Source organism: Triturus cristatus, chromosome 1_2 (genome assembly GCF_964204655.1).
Source record: "Triturus cristatus chromosome 1_2, aTriCri1.1, whole genome shotgun sequence".
Taxonomy (NCBI): Eukaryota; Metazoa; Chordata; class Amphibia; order Caudata; family Salamandridae; genus Triturus; species Triturus cristatus.
Genome location: NC_140580.1, coordinates 650554338 through 650571689, shown reverse-complemented (window position 1 = coordinate 650571689; position 17352 = coordinate 650554338). Strand labels below are relative to the sequence as shown.

The 17352-nt window shown below is 43.4% G+C and overlaps 1 protein-coding gene across 1 annotated transcript in view; it reads right to left on the bottom strand.

Moving 5' to 3' along the window:
• The window catches only part of TSPAN14 (tetraspanin 14), a 306394-nt gene that overhangs the window by 178494 nt on the left and 110548 nt on the right, over positions 1–17352 (bottom strand). The window lies entirely within an intron of this gene.

Genomic DNA, 17352 nt, shown 5'->3' with positions numbered 1-17352 from the left:
GGCGACAGATGCTTCTAGGATAGAAGAGTGGAGAGGGGTGGGAGTTGGGTGGCCGAGCCTTAAGTTGTTGTTTCTTCAGTCTTATTTTATGCATTACATATTAGTTCACCCTTTTTCCTCCTTTTAAGGTTGTGATACACTTGCGCAATAACTTGGAATGCAGTTTAGGAGTGGCAAACACTCGTAGCGCATCATTTTCATATCCTTCACTGCACTACCGGACCTCGACAGGTCTTGTCCTTGTATCGCCCACTGTCTACAATCACTCCCATCCCCCATAAACTGGACCTTTCAAATATTGTCTTGGAACGTTAATGTTATACTGGACTGAGTGAAACTAGCTGCGGACTTACCTTTTGCCCGTCGCCATCTGCCCACTGTGCTATTACTTCAGGAGACTCATCTTATGGGAGAGCGTGGCCCCTTCCTGGCCCGTAAGGGATACAACAGGGTCTTTCATGCAGGGTATTCCCACGGGGCCAAAGTCGCCGCTATCTTCTAGTGACATTCCTTACCCCTTGCAGTTTCCCATGAAATGCGTGACCCGCAGGGACGCTTCATAGCTTTGACAGGAACGTTCGCGGGAAAAGTGGTTATTTTGGTGTGCGTCTACGCATCGCCGGACTCTCTTGGTGTCTGCCTTCAAGACCTCTCTATGCTTCTTCTGCATCTCCCATAGGGGCTTACTGTAATATCCCCGTGCTGAATCCAGAATTAGATACCACTGGATAACCTACCAATTCTAGGCAAACCAAGGCGTACCATCTCACTGACTGGACCACTACCCTAGGCCTCTGTGATGCCTGGAGTATGTGGCAGCCACGACTTTGCCAGTTTACACACACCTCAGTGGCCCATCATACTCACAAATAGATTTAATTTAATTGCCTGGCCCCATTCGTCGATTATTAACCCAAATTCAAATATAACCACGTAGTATTTCAGATCATTCTTCTCTATTCCTTCATCTTGGACCCCCTACATCAGGCCTACGCCCCATGTGGCGTCTCAATGCCTGGTATCTTTAGGATAAGACATTTGTTCTGTCGCTTCGCAATGAACTTAAAATTAATTTTCATAATAATTTAGGGTCGGTAGCACAAGTTGGCACCTTGTAGGCTGCTAGTAACGCAACACCACGGGGCTTCGTCAACAGATGCATAAAGGCCCAGGAACATGAGCGCTCCTCCCTTATCACCCAACAAGAAGCATGCGCGCTTTGCTTGGAACAACGCCTCGCGTCAGATCCCCAGAGTGATGTTCTCCTGTCAATTAGATCTCCTCCGCAAAGACATCCATCAGCATTCCCTTAAGGCACAGTTACAACACTTTACTTTGTATTTGTGAGGCAGGTTTCTCAACTGTTCATCTTTCCCACTTTCGGTGGGCTACATTCAATAAAAATCTGCTTATCCCAAAACTTCGTTAATTATTACTAATTGATTACCTTTTATGAATTGTGAGTTAAATGGGAGTAACGCTTGGAACTCCAATATTCTCATGATATATTATAGTTGATAGCTGCCACATTTCAAATGAGGGTCACAAGTACATTCTACCAAGGTTGGAATCCAAAAACCAGGGTTCACGAACGCCAAAAAGGACATTATGGTCTTCTCAGGGCAAAATATCAAATTTTGGGGATGCGCATCAAAAATAAAGATACAAATTAACCCACTGGTAAAAGTTAGTCTGTTCCTCCTGTAGCCACTGATGACAAAGAGTGCGGCTATATGCCAGACCCTATCCTATAAAATAGTCAGAAAGTTTTTTAAGATCACAACTTATGTATACAGAGGTTGAAATAGGCAGGAACTGTTGTAAATGATGTACTCAAGCTGATTTTTGGTTTGTAAGCCTAGTCCCCATAATGTTTTTGAAGAAAAAACTTTCCCCTAATGTTTAATTCTGGACTAGGCTGATGGGAAAGAAATCACAGTTTTTTTACCAGAGCAAAAGGGTCTTCTCTGCATTCAAGACTTCGTGGCCAGGTGTAGTTCTCAGTTGAACAAAAGCGTGTGTAAAGTGGAAGATGGTCAAAGCACCACATTGCTATTAATGGAATAGGAGCTATGCAAGAGCACCCTTAGCAAACAACGGCAACTTCACCCCAGCAAGGGTGAGCGGCAGAGAATACTTTAAAAAGCCAGGGACCCACACAGCAGAGAGTGGAAAGTAAGGTAAAGCTGAGAGAAGGTTCAGTTAGCAGGTACTGCTATAGGAGGAGACAGAAGCAGAGTAGGCCTCGCAGATCTCTTGACATCACTTTCTATGGATTCCTGCACAATGGATGGAAAGCATCAAAAAGTGTGCATTGAAGGCTTCTTGGGTTATATCCTAGAAAAAAAAAAAAAAAAAAAAAAGAACATGCCCACAGAAGGAAGTATATAGGTACTGTACAATCATGAAGTGTTTTAGGAGATTGGGAAAGATATTTATTCATGTTGCTATTCTCCAGCAAACACATTTCACCCCTAATGCGCTAGAAAGCATAGACTCAAAGCTTTAACAAAATAGGTAACAAAGGGATAGTTACAAGATAAATGCACTAGTTTCTTACAAGGAAACAGCAATGCATCATATTCCCGATTTCTGTTTCTACCACTTTACCAGCTCTGATGATGTGCAAGCATCCTCCCTTGGAGCCAGCTCTATTTCAAAGCCAAAGTATCTGACGATTCGAAGGGCCTTTTTGCAACAATGCAGTTAGCCTGCGTTTTCTATTGAGTTCAGTCACACTGACATCACCACCGCACAAAGCACCCCCCCTAAAAACCGAAAAAACGAAGCTTATGTTAGTCTTGATCTAGGCAGTCACAAGTTACAATCCTTTTGAGACAGTCCAGTGATTAGCCTGCAGAGAACCATGTGTAGCCTGCCGGTCTGATATGAATATCGGTCAGAAAACTCAATGGGTATGTGCAGTGATCTTCATGTATCCTGGAGGACAGAAGCTCAGGAAGTTAATACACCTATTGGAAGGATGCGTATGTGACCTTTTAGTCACAAGTTCCAATCATAATGATATACATCAGGGTTTATTGAACCTTCTACTGAGACGAAGCTAAGGGCACCATGGCGCAAATACCAGAAGATATAATGGAATCGGGGGCCTACACCTTAGCTTCTTCCAATATGTGATGTGTGATAGGCCCTCTGTGTTCACCCACTTCCGGTTCCCAATGAAGACTGTTATTGTGATACTTTTCTTTTTATGTCGCAGACGACGAAACAGTCCTAACCTTATCTAGGAGGCACTAATGTCACAAATTGACCTAGCAATGTACATGCATGGTTTAAGAATGTACTGTCTGATGAGCTGGTTTAATAAAAAGTTTTTTTTTTAAACCTTCTGCTGAGACCTGTGCGCAACTTCCACGCTTCATGCCCAAATACTCGTACAATGAAAGCTGTCTCCCAGCAGTGTTGAATATTTTACAATAAATGAATTAAATCAAATTAGCACCAAAAAAACCAATCACATCGTTCTCGTATTTTGCGTACGTATTTAAAATGTCAACCGTCTATGCTGCAGAATTCAAATGGAAATAAGATTAGAGGTTAAGTGCGTAGCAGGGCAAATAATTTTATGTGCGGTTACCGACAGACAAAAAACAACTCATTTGTTAGAAGATGTTGTTCTCATTAGCCGCCCCTCTGACTACACTTACCACACCTGCCGATTCCTCCTAAGCGCCCTCCAGATCACGGTTCCTATACTTTTCTTTAATATCCTTCGGTCACTCTGTTTATCAACCGAAACATCTGCTGCCGCACTGGGAGTGTGGGAGATTTCACCCCTGTAACATTACCCGCAGAGTTTCACAACACCAGTTTATCTGTCTGCTGATGGCGCCACAGGGTCAAATAAACAGTTCATGAACCCCCGAAATGCCCTAATAACTGGAAATGCTTTCGAAAGCATCCGAGTAGCATCATGCACTGAACCACTGTCCTCGTGCGTAAAATAAAACAGGAACTCGCACGGGAAATTGCACAAAATGCTGCTTTCTTCACACAGAAAAGACAGGCAAGGTCGATATTCTGATGTATAGTTGCCACAGCACAGGTTCCAAGGGTTTACTGAGACGCAAGCACACTTTGTTACGTTTTTGTGCGCATTCGTTACGAACATACAACCCTCACCTATCTCCACACAACACCAACAGATGTGAAGGGCATGAGAGGGTTGGAGCTCTCGAGAGATGCATCAGAATATAAAATGTTTAAAAAACAAGCATTTGCACTGCCAATAGATTTCGCCTTTGTGACCAAAAGGAGTTGTCAACAGTTTTTTAAAATTCCTGATGCTATCCAGCAGGATTAAAGTAATAAAAAATAAATTAAAAAAAGAAGCCTTTGATAAGGCCACCCGTGTCATTTTGTAGGTGAGCCCACCAGTTACATGCGTGCCTACAAAATAACTCAGCTACTTTTTAGGTCTTGCCTGAGCCAGCGCATGTGCTACTCTGTGAGGCATATAGTAAGCGGCTTTTGAAAGTGCTTCCACAGGCTTTTGGTGGCCTCAAACTTGCGTGCACGCGTGCAGCCATCTGTCTTTCCCGGGTCATTAAGTGCAAGGTGATCGCTTTCGCAGAGGCGCCATCTGGCTTTCCTCTCGCTCTCCCTGTGCGCACGCGCACCACTCGCGTGTTTTATTTTCTTTTAGCCGCGCATACAACTCCCGGTCACGGCCGCACATTTTCTTTTTGCTCGCGGCCAATGCTTGTATATATGGGAACCAATGTTTCTCGCATTCCAACGGGATCTGGGAGCCTCCTGCCCCGCTTTCTGCCCAAGGAACTCCAGCCCCGGTTTTGTTTGATACATATCGTGGTAAGTTTCCGGTCCTGTTCCTTATTTTTTTTTGTTATCTTTGAAGTCCTCTTTTTGTATAGATGTTGTTTACGCTTCCCCCCTGCCCCCTTTATCGTTGTATCTTTGTTCGGATAAGCGCCTATGCTTCCCTCACCCACTGCACTAGAGTAATTGCCATTCCTTCATTTCTAGACATCCGCCATTCGTGATGTCTGCAATGGAGTCCTTTTAAGTGATCATCCTTAAATGCACTTTCCGCCCTATGCCACCATCGTATTTCCTTCATCTGGGAACTTTTTGTTTCCACCGGCCACTTTAAAGACACCATTCGTCAGCTCAGCTTGAGCTTCATTTGTGGTAAGTGTATGCATACAACCCTGTTTGTTCTCATTCCCCGGGTATGCATAAAAGTACCTCCCTGCAGCGGTTATTCTTTTTTAATACCTCTTGGATCCTAAGCACATTACTAGCGGATCTAGCTAAGACACCCTAAGCTTTTCAGAAACTACATATGTTCCCTCCCCGAGAGCCACGAGTTAGGAGTTTCTCGATCCCCTTTAAAACGGCGGCATGGGCAGTTATATCAGGCTTTTAGCGAGTGGTTAACCTATGCCTGATCTTTTAACTTAATTGCCTCGTAGGTTTGTGCTTGTGGGGATATATAGCTACATTGGTTGTTGAGTCCTGCCATTAGTACCAGCCGTAATATGTGGCATGTCCTTGGGTTATTATTGTCCTTTCTATGAATTCCTTTTTGTTTGTTAACCTCATTTGATGTAGTATGACCCTTCTTCACTTTCTTGATATCGTAGACCTGTTTGGAAATTTTGCAAAATCCATTGAAAAATCCTTTTATACCAAGATACGAATATCGCAGATCTGGCGTTAGCCTGATTCGTAACTGCGCCCAGACTCACCTGTTGTACCTATCCCTAGGTAAGGCCCCTAGTTGGACTACCTCTATTATTAGACACCCGGTTTTCCTACAAGTTCTCGGACTGATGCTTTCATTCCCTTCCAGAGTTACCGGTTTTTGAGCTGGTTCTCAACATGATGTGCATGGTGTGTTTCCAATTGATGGAATATCTTATATGCAAGATGTTTTTCGCTCGTATGTACATTTGGCTTTATGGTCTCCATCTTGGGTGATTTTATTGTTTACGCACTATTCCTGGGGTCTCTTTCTTTCCTCAATGTTGGCATCTACTTTGCTCCTATTAGCCCACAAGTTTTTTTGGTTTATTACGGTGCACCCTCCTCCAACTCATTTATTGAAAATATATCATTTATCCTTGCTTGAAATATTAATGTGTGCGTTCATGTGGCTGACATATTTACCTTTGAGTCAATCTGTTGTTGAAGAACTTTTTTATCCAAGAATTATATATACTATATATCCTGTATAAACTGTATTTGACATTGTGATTGTAGCCCTGTATCTTACGCATATTGACTATGTGTTGTCTTTTGATTTATTTCCCTGTACTTCTTTCCTCATTAGGTTTTGTTCTGTGTCCCACACTGTATATCTGTGCCGCCCTGATAAAGGTGTAGCCCACTCTGGACCATACACCGAAACGCGCGTTGAATTAATCTTGTGTATTTGGATCCTACTATCATCTACAAGAGGGAGAATAGTCTGGAATCCTCCATATTTATATTGTTTGGCTATATATTACCGTTGAGTTTGCTTGAAGGCATGAATTGCATCTCAGTCTGAATGTGCCTGAGTGTTCAGTGATGCATGTGTGTGCATATATCTGTGGAGCTTTGAACGAGTGTTGGTTTTGAATGTGGTTTGTGGTACCCAGTTTATAGGTTTTGTTGCACTTATGCAAGCTTAATTTTACTGCATGACTTCAGAGCAATTTCAGCCTGAACTATCACTGGCTAAGGCCAACCTATATTGGGGCCCTAAAGAAAGCTAGGTTGGACTCCACCAAATGGTTTAATGCAGGACTCCAGGGTGAGTCCTTCAGACAGTGACCATGCACGACTTCAGCAGTTCAGGCAGTAAAGGCAGCTCCTCCCATCAAACAACCAGCCAATAGGTCTCGCCTTTAGGACCTTATGTATTTAGCCACCTTTGGCTAAGTTGTAGAGCATTGTGGCTGCTGTGCATTATGTTGAAAAGTTATCATAATAAGTGTTAAGCATTTTTGTTACCTTTATACAAACAAAGACGACATTAAATACAACTGAAAAACCTAATTAAAAAAAGATTTTAACATAAAAAATGTCTTCTAGCTTTTTTGTACTTGCACTGCTGGCAACTTCTTCCTGCCTGTTCTCATACTTGTTTGTTTTCATTTTTTTGTTATGGGGGAGAGGGACATAAATAACGGGGGAGTGGAGGTTGGAAAACAGTCATTTAATTAGAACACAAGCAGCGGACGGACACTAGGGGAGAATCAACAGATGCCAGATTCCAAGGGCAGACTGACGTGATGCTTTGGTGGTGCGCGGATGCAGAATGGTGGTGGTGAATGAGGTTTGGTGCTCAGGTGGTGACACTATATGGTGTGGATTGGAGGTACGTTGCGGATTGTGGAGTTGAAATATGTTGTTTGGTGTGTAATTATGTGGTGTGTTTTGGAAATGTGTGGAGTTGGATTATGTGGCCTGGAACTGTGGTGTTGAGTGAAATTGTATCATGGTGTGGAGTGCATTTATGTTGATTGGTGGTATGTGGTATAGAGTGCATTTATGTGGAGTGTATTTATGTTGCATTGAGTAGAGTGCAATTATGTGGCACTGAGTGGTATTATGTGGAGTGTATTTATGTTGCATTTAGTACAGTGTAATTATGTGACGTGTAATTATGTGGTACTGAGTGGTATTATGTTGAGTCTATGTTGCATTGAGTGGAGTGTCAATATGTGGTGTGTAATTATGTGGTACTGAGTGGTATGTATTTGTTGCATTGAGTAGAGTAATTATGTGGCGTGTAACTGTCACACTGAGTGTTATTATTTGGAGTGTACTTATGTTGCACTGAATAGTGTGTAATTGTGACGTGTGATTATGTGGTACTGAGTGGTATTATGTGGAGTGTATTTATGTTGCGTTGAGTAATCTGGTGTGTAATTATGTGGCGCTGAGTGGTATTATGGGGAGTGTATGTTGTATTCAGTAGAGTAATTATGTAGCACTGAGTGGTATTATTTGGAGTGTATGTTGCATTGAATGCAGTGCAATTATGTAGCATATAATTATGTGGCACTGTGTGGTATTATGTGGAGTGCATTTATGTCGCATTGAGTAGAGTGTAAGTATATGGCGTGCAATTATATGGCACAGAGTGGTATTATGTGGAGTGTATTTATGTTGCATTGAGTAGAGTGCAATTATGTGGCGTGTAATTATGTGGTACTGAGTGGTATTATGGGAAGTGTATGTTGCATTCAGTAGAATGTAATTATGTGGCCTGTAATTATGTGGCACTGAGTGGTATTATTTGGAGTGTATGTTGCATTGAATGCAGTGCAATTATGTAGCATATAATTATGTGGCACTGTGTGGTATTATGTGGAGTGCATTTATGTCGCATTGAGTAGAGTGCAAGTATATGGCGTGCAATTATATGGCACAGAGTGGTATTATGTGGAGTGTATTTATGTTGCATTGAGTAGAGTGCAATTATGTGGCGTGTAAGTATGTGGTACTGAGTGGTATTATGGGAAGTGTATGTTGTATTCAATAGAGTGTAATTATGTGGCACATAATTATGTGGCACATAATTATGTGGCACTGAGTGGTATTTTTTGGAGTGTATGTTGCATTGAGTGCAGTGTAATTATGTAGCATATAATTATGTGGCACTGAGTGGTATTGTGTGGGGAGCCTACTGCCACACACCGAGAAGAAAGGCTCTGGCAGTAAGAAAGTGATAAATCAATTTGGGCAGAAAATGTGCGCAGCAACAGACTGCACCGCAGAGAAGAGGTTGAAAGCCTGCCAAACCTTCAAGTAACCCAAAAAAACAAGATTACCAGCGCGACCAGCGCTGAAAGACACCTGTTTCCAATTAGATAATTGGAAACAGATGGCGCTGCTGCTCGCTCCCGAGCACCCTAGGCCAGGGACTAGAGAAGGCGGGACATGCACCCGCCTTGGACCAATTGCGTGCTGTCTTTCTTAGAAAGACGCACGCAAAGGCCAATTGCAGGGGATTAAAAAAAACAAGCATTGGCATAGCCAATCGGTCTCGCTTTTGGGAGCTTATAAGTGTTTAGCCATGCAACCGGTGATGTTGTTGCACCAAGGATATTGTGCTGCATAACTAAATACTTATAAGGTCCCAAAAGTGAGACCTACTGGCTATGCCAATGCTTGTTCAGATAAGCAAGGAATTCAACTCTCACCACAAGATGAAAGTGACAATTATAGAAGCTACGATTGGCTCAAACATGTATTTTAAAAATTTGCACATTACCAGTACCAATGTTCAAGCCTTTATCCGATTCATAACATATGATGCTTTTAGCACCATCACACTATATTAATCGGTCCAGGATTTATTACACTGTATCCTCTCACTTCAACAAAACGTATAACTCACTTTGTAGGGCCTTTCAGGATAGGTGACATATTTGAATCTTAACCCCTTCGGTGCTCATGACGGAACGGTTCCGTCATGAGCCACGGTTGAGCTGTGCTCATGACGGAACCGTTCCGTCATGACCACGCCCGCGCAAGATTCCGTCAGCACAGCGGCGGAATCTGCGCAGCATAGAAGGGGTTAAAGCATGTTCACCTCCATAGTAGGTTCAATTCGTGTCTCTGACAGTTGGCTTGTTTGCTGAGAAATAATTCGCTGGACAGGCATAAAGAATAAGCCAACTAGTAAGTGCTCACACCAAACCTATTCATGCACTTTTTAAACACACCATTGCTAATGTGTTTGTAGTGAGTGGGGTAACTTTTAACAGTATGTCTGGTCCTTTATGTTTCGCACTATAATGCTGGTTTTGAGGCACTTCGCTGTTTTTTTTTTTAACAGCATGCCAACTAATACCAAGCCCTCATCTTGAACCACTAAAATTAACCAGTTTACAACTAAAACGATGTACCCTGGAATTCATTTTCATTTCAGCTGGTGACCATATTATGAACTCGCCATAAAAATGAAAAAAGAGGAGAAACTATTTGGTCGAAAACCAAGCCCACCTTTGATGAATTCCCTCCTAAACCTATCTTTGGCTGATTTGAGAATTAAAGAAGGTGACATCAAGTCAAAGCGGTCAGGTAGGAGAGTTAATATGTTGCCTTTATTCAATCCAGACTCACCGGTTAGAGAGAAGGTCCCAAAGTTGCTAGGTGGAGCAACATAGTGTATTTATTTTAGGATGCTCATTTATTTACGGCACGTGGATGAGCACAACTGTAGGTCAGACCTGGAAAGCCCACAACATAGAGAATGTATCTAGTAGTAGATAGGAATATCACAATTAACTAAGAGAACAAGTGGGAGGGGTGGGGGGAGTGCACACGCGCGCGCAGGAAATGGCCTTGCGGCAAAAAGTAAATAAACAAGTGGAGGGAGTGCACACGTGTGACGAGAAGGGCGGGGGGCTGAGAGATGCACTCTGTGGTGGGGGCGGGGGCGGGGCATTGAAGTGAGGCGCACGCAGCAGCGCGAAAAAGTTAAATTGATTGGGCGGCTGCGTGCGTGCACGCAAGCGCTAGGCCATCAGGCAGCACTTTGAAAACTCACTTACTAAAGGTCTCGCATGCTCTAGCGCTCAGGCGAGACCTAAAAAAAACACGCAGAAGCGTGTGTTCTGGGTTTAAAAGCCCTTACTGAATGCCTCGCAGCGCATGCGCGCTGGCTCAGACGAGACCTAAAAAGTGTGCTTGAAAAGCAGACAGTGGTAACTGATGCCAGCCAGTCAGAGATAGTAAAGAGGAAATGCACCATGGTAGGGACAAACACAATATTGACAAGCTGGGACACGAAAAAAAGCGGGCAAATTAAAGTGACAGGAAAGCCTAACAGTGGGCAGGCTCCAAGCCTTTCTATATTCTTGGTAAGCCACAATATGCCTCGCAACAGACAAACCATGCATGGTCTAGTATGCTCGTTCTGGGCACGAGGGCATACTGAGAAAAGAAATGAAAGCACACACAGCAGCACCGAAGTGAATACAACCTTTCACCTCAAAAAATGAAAGATTTCTTATTAGTGCTCGTTCAAAAAGATACAAAATGACCTGCGCTCCAAGTCAGCTACCAGAGAACACAATGCTTCCAAATGTACTGTAACGCTAGACCTGCCTCCCACACCCACCGCGCTAAGAGGGCACTTCTTTACTCTTACCAATATGTAACACCAGTGTTTGTTCACATTAAGGGTAGACCACTTCCCAGACGCAAATCTATCAGAATGCAGAGGACTCCCCATTTACGCTTATTTACCAACCATCTCGAAGTAGCAAAGGAGACTTCTGTCTGCATAACTGGCACAAACATGTCAATTACGTTTATGATTGCTGATGTTCTAATATCTTGCAAACAACATCTCAACAAAGGCGATTTTAAATGACGAAATCGTCCTGCACCACTTGGTTTGAAGGCAAGATGCCTTTATTATGACTTATTTCTTTTTTAAGTGTTCCAACAAACCCGCTACTAAACTGCGTTGCCGGCCTTCCCCCCTGTATTTTCTCACCAATACCCAGCGAGCCCTTTTATTCACCCCAACTTTCCTAATTTCACACACGACGATTCTTCTTCGAGTCTGCCTCATTCTTGCAGCGTCCACGGGGACCTACTTTAAGAGCAGTCATTGGTTTCTTTTTCTTTTAGTAGGAGGACTGGGCTCATCGTGAGATAACATGAATGGTTAATGATGGTTAAGTTGTACATCCCAGGGACAAAGGAGACAGATATGAGCAGTGGTGTGTGGCGGGAGGCTTGGGAGTTAATAAACCGATATATGAGCAAGGAGTGCAGATGGATTATCAGAGCAATGGTAACAGCTTTCTGAAACCTTTCTTGGGTGCCTGTAGCCAAGATGGACACTTTCTAAGCATCCAGAGAGATTAACCTTTTGCCTGTTCCCCCTGGGCCACTTGGTACGGCTTCAAGACAATTTTAGGTCTTCCCTACAGACAGTTTAACAGCTTGCGAAAGACCTATTGTAGACCATACAAACAACGTAAAGTGGGTTTAGAGTCACCGGATCGCTTTCCATTGCCTGCAGCTTGACCATAACCTCTGTTCTTCCGTCATCTGCCCAACCCAGGGTTTTTCCCCCCCATCCCTCCACCTCAAGATCCTCCATTCCGGTCAAGCTAATTTTTCCTTGCCTCAAACACCTGCTTTGTCTTTTCTCCCTCTCACTCCTCTGTAGCCGCACTCCCATCTCCAAAATGTTTTTTTGGGTTTGTTTTCAATTTTTTGTGAGGCCCAGCAGCTGCAATCTGTTGCTGGCCATCTCATTTTCTAAAAAAGCAATTTAGCACAAGTAAAAATTCATTTTTTATTTACCACTCCAAGTGACGTCTGCCACGTTGGAATAAATTATAAACTTTATTGGGTATCCCGATATACCCTTGTGTGTTTGGGTAACAAAGTCTTATCTGGTACCAGCACCTACAAGGGAATTTGCTTTTCTATACAGAAACAATTTCATTTATGAATCCCAAATAGTGGATTCCAAAATACAAATGTAACTAGTTTAGTGTAATTAAAGAGGAGTAAATCATATACAGATGGGTGTATTATTTTAATGTAGAAAATTTATAATCATACAGATCGAGTTCAAGGGTACAATACAGTCTTTACATAAACAAAAGTAACAGAGATTGACAATCTTCCAAATGAAAAACATCTACAGGTCACTTGAGTTCAATACCCATTTCCGATGTCTATTGCAAACAAAAAATGATTCCTGCATATTAGCCAAAGAATTACATGTAACGTTATTGTAGAAAAAATTGGGACAACACACCCAGAGAATATGCACATGGAGTGAATGCTCACGCTATGAGACTGCACACGCAGAGAGACTAAATAAGTGGATGCATTGCACTAGTGAGGAGGCGGCATCTGAAGAGAGACACCGCGCAGAGGTTATACGAGTTGACAGATACCACAAGTCAAAATGGCAGCGATAAAACAAAGAGGAGGAAAGAACACCACGACAGGGAAGAAGAAAATACAACTTAAACAAGCATTGGCATAGCCAATAGGTCTCGTCTTTGGGACCCTTTAAGTGTTTAGCCATGCAACAGTTGCATAACTAAATATTTATAAGGTCCCAAAAGCGAGACCTATTGGCTATGCCAAGCGGCCGCGAAAGTGAAAGTAATAGTGGTAACGCGCGGCGCGTGCGCCCGCGCACATGCACTGTAGCTCTAGGCTGGCCTGGTAGCACTTTTTGGAGCCCTCTGAATAAGTCTCGCCAGACCAGCGCATGCGTTGGGTCAGGCGAGACCTAAAAAGCGTAACAACTGGAGCAGAAGGCAGCGGGAGTGGGAACGGGAAATAAATAGTACCTCAATCACGTCGGAAGCAGTGGACGTGCACTGTTAAATCAATTTATGCTTGGTCTGTACTCCACAGCAAGCATGGGAAGGACCAACCCCGACAAAGAGTGATCGTGAAGTGCACAAATGGTAAACAATAGGACGGCTCAAGCCCTTCTTATAAACAACAGCATCTCACAGACTAGACCCTAAAAATGACTTATGAATTGGAAGCAAGGAGCAACTGCACCAGCTTTAAATAATGTGCCTGGCAGGAGACAATAAGGTACTTTGTTGTTATTGTGAAATTCATAGCCCATCTAAATTCATGCGCCAGAAAATTAATTATCATTCGCTTTATCGGATATGTCAGGTGCCATAATCTGCATATCATATTGCCTGTTGGTCGACTTTCATCCAAGTCTGTTTTCTGTTCATTGTGGGACCTTTACTCATGCGTTTTTAATGGAAAATGCAAAACTACGATCAGAAACGGAGAAGCTTTTCATTTCAGACATGGAGAAGCTTTCTAATGTTTTCAACTCCAAGACTTGTCCCAATTTTTTTCAAAATATTTGTTTTATGGGAACATAATTGAAATTAATTAGCTTGCAGTAGCAAAATAGTCATGTTTTTGATCTCCTAAGTGTAATCCTGAGTGCATATGTTAAAGACGGTGTCACAAGATCAGCGTCTACTTTGATGTTTACATGGATGAGCAAAAATATAAAACATGAACATCTGAAGCTGTATTTGAAAAAAATGGCATTGCACGGATTTTAAGAAACAAAATTGGTGACTACTTGCTACCAGTGGGAGATGTCTGGACTGATTTCTAAGTACTGCAAAAATTAGAAAGCAGGAGCCAAAGCAGGAGCCGCCTGTTAAGGTTCAGGTCCCTTCAGCTTTGGCAGATAAGGAAATCTGCTATCCCCCATTATGCCACTGTAAAACACATCTTATTGGCAGTCATGGTCACCCAAGCAAGAGCAATTATTGCACGGTGAGCACAGGATGAGCCGGAAACCCCAATACAGAGTACATTTCTAGCAGGTTTATGGAGGATATCCACATTGCAGGTGTAGCAAAATGACCTTTTTGTAGGGTCACCCCCCCCCATACACACACACTTTTCCCCCACAATGCTGATGGTTATGACTGAAAGTGTACTAGAGCCTGATGCCCAGGCCCCCAGTGCCTTCTCCCTAAAATTGATAATTGGTATGTGTCAATTGGTAACCCCAATTGGTCAAGAAATGTAACCCCCGTATAAGTCCCTAGTACATGGGACCAGTGGTACTCAGGGCAGGTGTGGCAAAGGGACACCAGAGCCTGAAGCACTGGTTGTGCCACATTGAGTGACCTAAGTAAACTACTGCCAGCAGACCTACCATTGCAGACTGCAGGAGCAGTGCAAACTGCTCGAACTCTACTTTGCCCTCACCATATGTGGCAAAGTCTAGGATTTAAGGGGTACCCCCGATACCAGAACCTCAGTTCTGATCTGACTTGCATCAAGGACAAAAGAGACCCGTATCTGAGACAACAGGAGCTGTACAAACCAAAGGCGTGATACTCAGCACCTGTGATAACCTTCCTGGAACGGTTCAAAAGCAGCATGCCCTGGACCAAAGTTCAGTTCAGTCAGTCAGAGGGACTCCTTTGCGAGCCAAAGGTATCACCAGACTCCCCTGGACTAGTGGCTCTTGTCCCCTGCATTCGCAGGTAAAAAAAAAAAGCATACCGATCCAAAGAAATCGCTGGCCATCGGGCCCTCGAGAGATCGCCCAGAAGTAGATGGGTCTTTTGCATAATGGACCGTGTAGTCTGATTTCCACAAAGTTTCAGGGGGCTACTGTGTTCCCCAGTACCTACGGACATCCAAATACCTTTCTGTTGTGCTTGCTGCTGCCATGGCTTGTTGGTCGCCTCCGGCATTCACCCCTTTACTCAATGCTGCACCTCGAGGGAACACCACAAAAGCTTAATCAGACTTCAATTGTGGCTTTGTTGTCAACTTTTTGCACCCTGTTCCCCATCAGCACTGTGTAAGCAGTAAAACCAGCTCTCCCGCAGCTACCGCTTCAGCATCAAGGACAGCCAGGATAACTCCCCACTTATACTCTTGAGCCAGGTATAATTAAACTGACTGTAGTCGCTTGGTCCTGGAACGTCATCACCTTTACCCTCCTTGGGTTCCACGCAACTCGACCTGCAAGTGACTGATTTTCACTACCACTTTTTCCCACTGACTACAATACAAAAAGGTCTGCAGTAAAGAATTGTTGTGATTTATGTTTCTTTCTAAAATCCATAGCTCCGGTTATGTGTATCTGATCACATTTGTTTTGGTGTCTAAATGAATAATGTTCCTCTAATAAAGTCTGACTGCTCTTTGCCACTCTACCAGGACTGAGCTAAGGATTTATTATTGTGAATCCAAGGGCAATCTTTGGGGTTTGTGAGTGTATTGCATGGTGAAGTCTACCCAGCTTCACCAAATAGTTCCCCACCTTCCTACAGCATGCCATTACAGGTTTTGCAAATACCTCAGAACATGGGAGGGCAACAGAAGCCTGGTTTTGGCAGAGCTCAAAGCCCACCCCGTATCCATCACCCGCCATCTCCAAGACCCCTCCATGGCTACCATTGACTCCAAGGTTCGTTCGCTGTGTCGCTGTGTCTCTGTGTCTCTAGGTCTCTCCCTCCCTGAGTAAACTCACACCCAGAACATTTTTCCCCAAGGGTGGCCGGTCTGGGTAACATTTCATTGTACTGTCCTGCCACTTCTATGTCATCCATTCTAACTAAATGTACCTTGATCGCACTTGTTAGGGTTTCAGTTCTACTCTTTCTTTGGCACCTTTCCGTCTATATTCTCTCTTCATCCAATGGCTATGTGGAAATCGAAAATAATTGCTGTTAGCATGAGCTGAATCCATCTTGGTTGTGGCATCCATTTTGTTAGCCATGTGATTCTTCCGTCTTCACTGTTGCTTGTCTTTATATTCTGCTTGAGTCATCAGCTTTAGTTAACTCCTTCTATTCTAAGCTCAAGCAATGTATGAGCTCAGAGAGGCCTGTAGCTGCTAGAATGCACCTGTTTGAAAATGTAACTGTCCATCATGTCTTACTGATGTAAGCAGTTCTGTTTCCCCTTCTTCTTTGCTGACTAAGTGATATCCATCTGCCCAGGTTTGTCGATAACTATTTCTGTGAAGAACTGTACCTTCTATTTGAGTCTGCATGCTTACTCTGCAACACACTCAGTATAAAAGGCCCATGGTCTGTGTATTCAAGCCACTACCTCCTGGAACACTTGAGGGTGTTGTATGGACGTGGTCTCACTCATGAGCAAATAAACTTGTTCTTTGAATTCCAGCTTTAGTGCCAATCTCTTCTTTGTTGGTTTAAGGACCCGTGGACAGATAAGACTGAACCCCTGCACCGGTGGGCCCCCTAAAAAAGGCTCATTTCCACAGCTAGGTGAAGAGTGCAGAGCATCCGACTGACACCAGAGAGAATGATGAAAATCAGAGTAGGCAGCAGCAGATCTGATATCTGTCATTTTTCATTTCACACCTCTAAGCCGGTCCCCAAGCCAGCTCACTGTTGGCATTTCTATATCATAGGGTGGGTTCTGAACGTCCACAAAGGTCAGGCATTGACAAGTGTGCTTATGTGTCATAATTTTTCCATCTACTTTATTCTCATACAGCCAATATGGTCTACAGTGTTAGCAGTGCAGACGTGAATCTTGGTACTCTTGCTCTATTGTCTAGTATGAAATGTTTTTTCAGGGATTTTCCTGCTTTTTGTTAGATTTCGCTTCCACTCAAAATTCATTAATGTCAAGTTTTGTTTACATCTGAGACTGAGGACTGTTGTGAGGCAAAGTCAAAATACAGGGATTGTGTTTGGTTAACTGCAGGGGAAATGCAGGACTGTTTCGGGTGGCAGTGGTTAAGCCACTGAAGGATCCTTCAGCCCAAGACCCGCTTGGAGTCTCTAATCAAAAGCAAACCGGGGTGAAGCTCTTTAGCCACTGCTTCATCAGCATCCC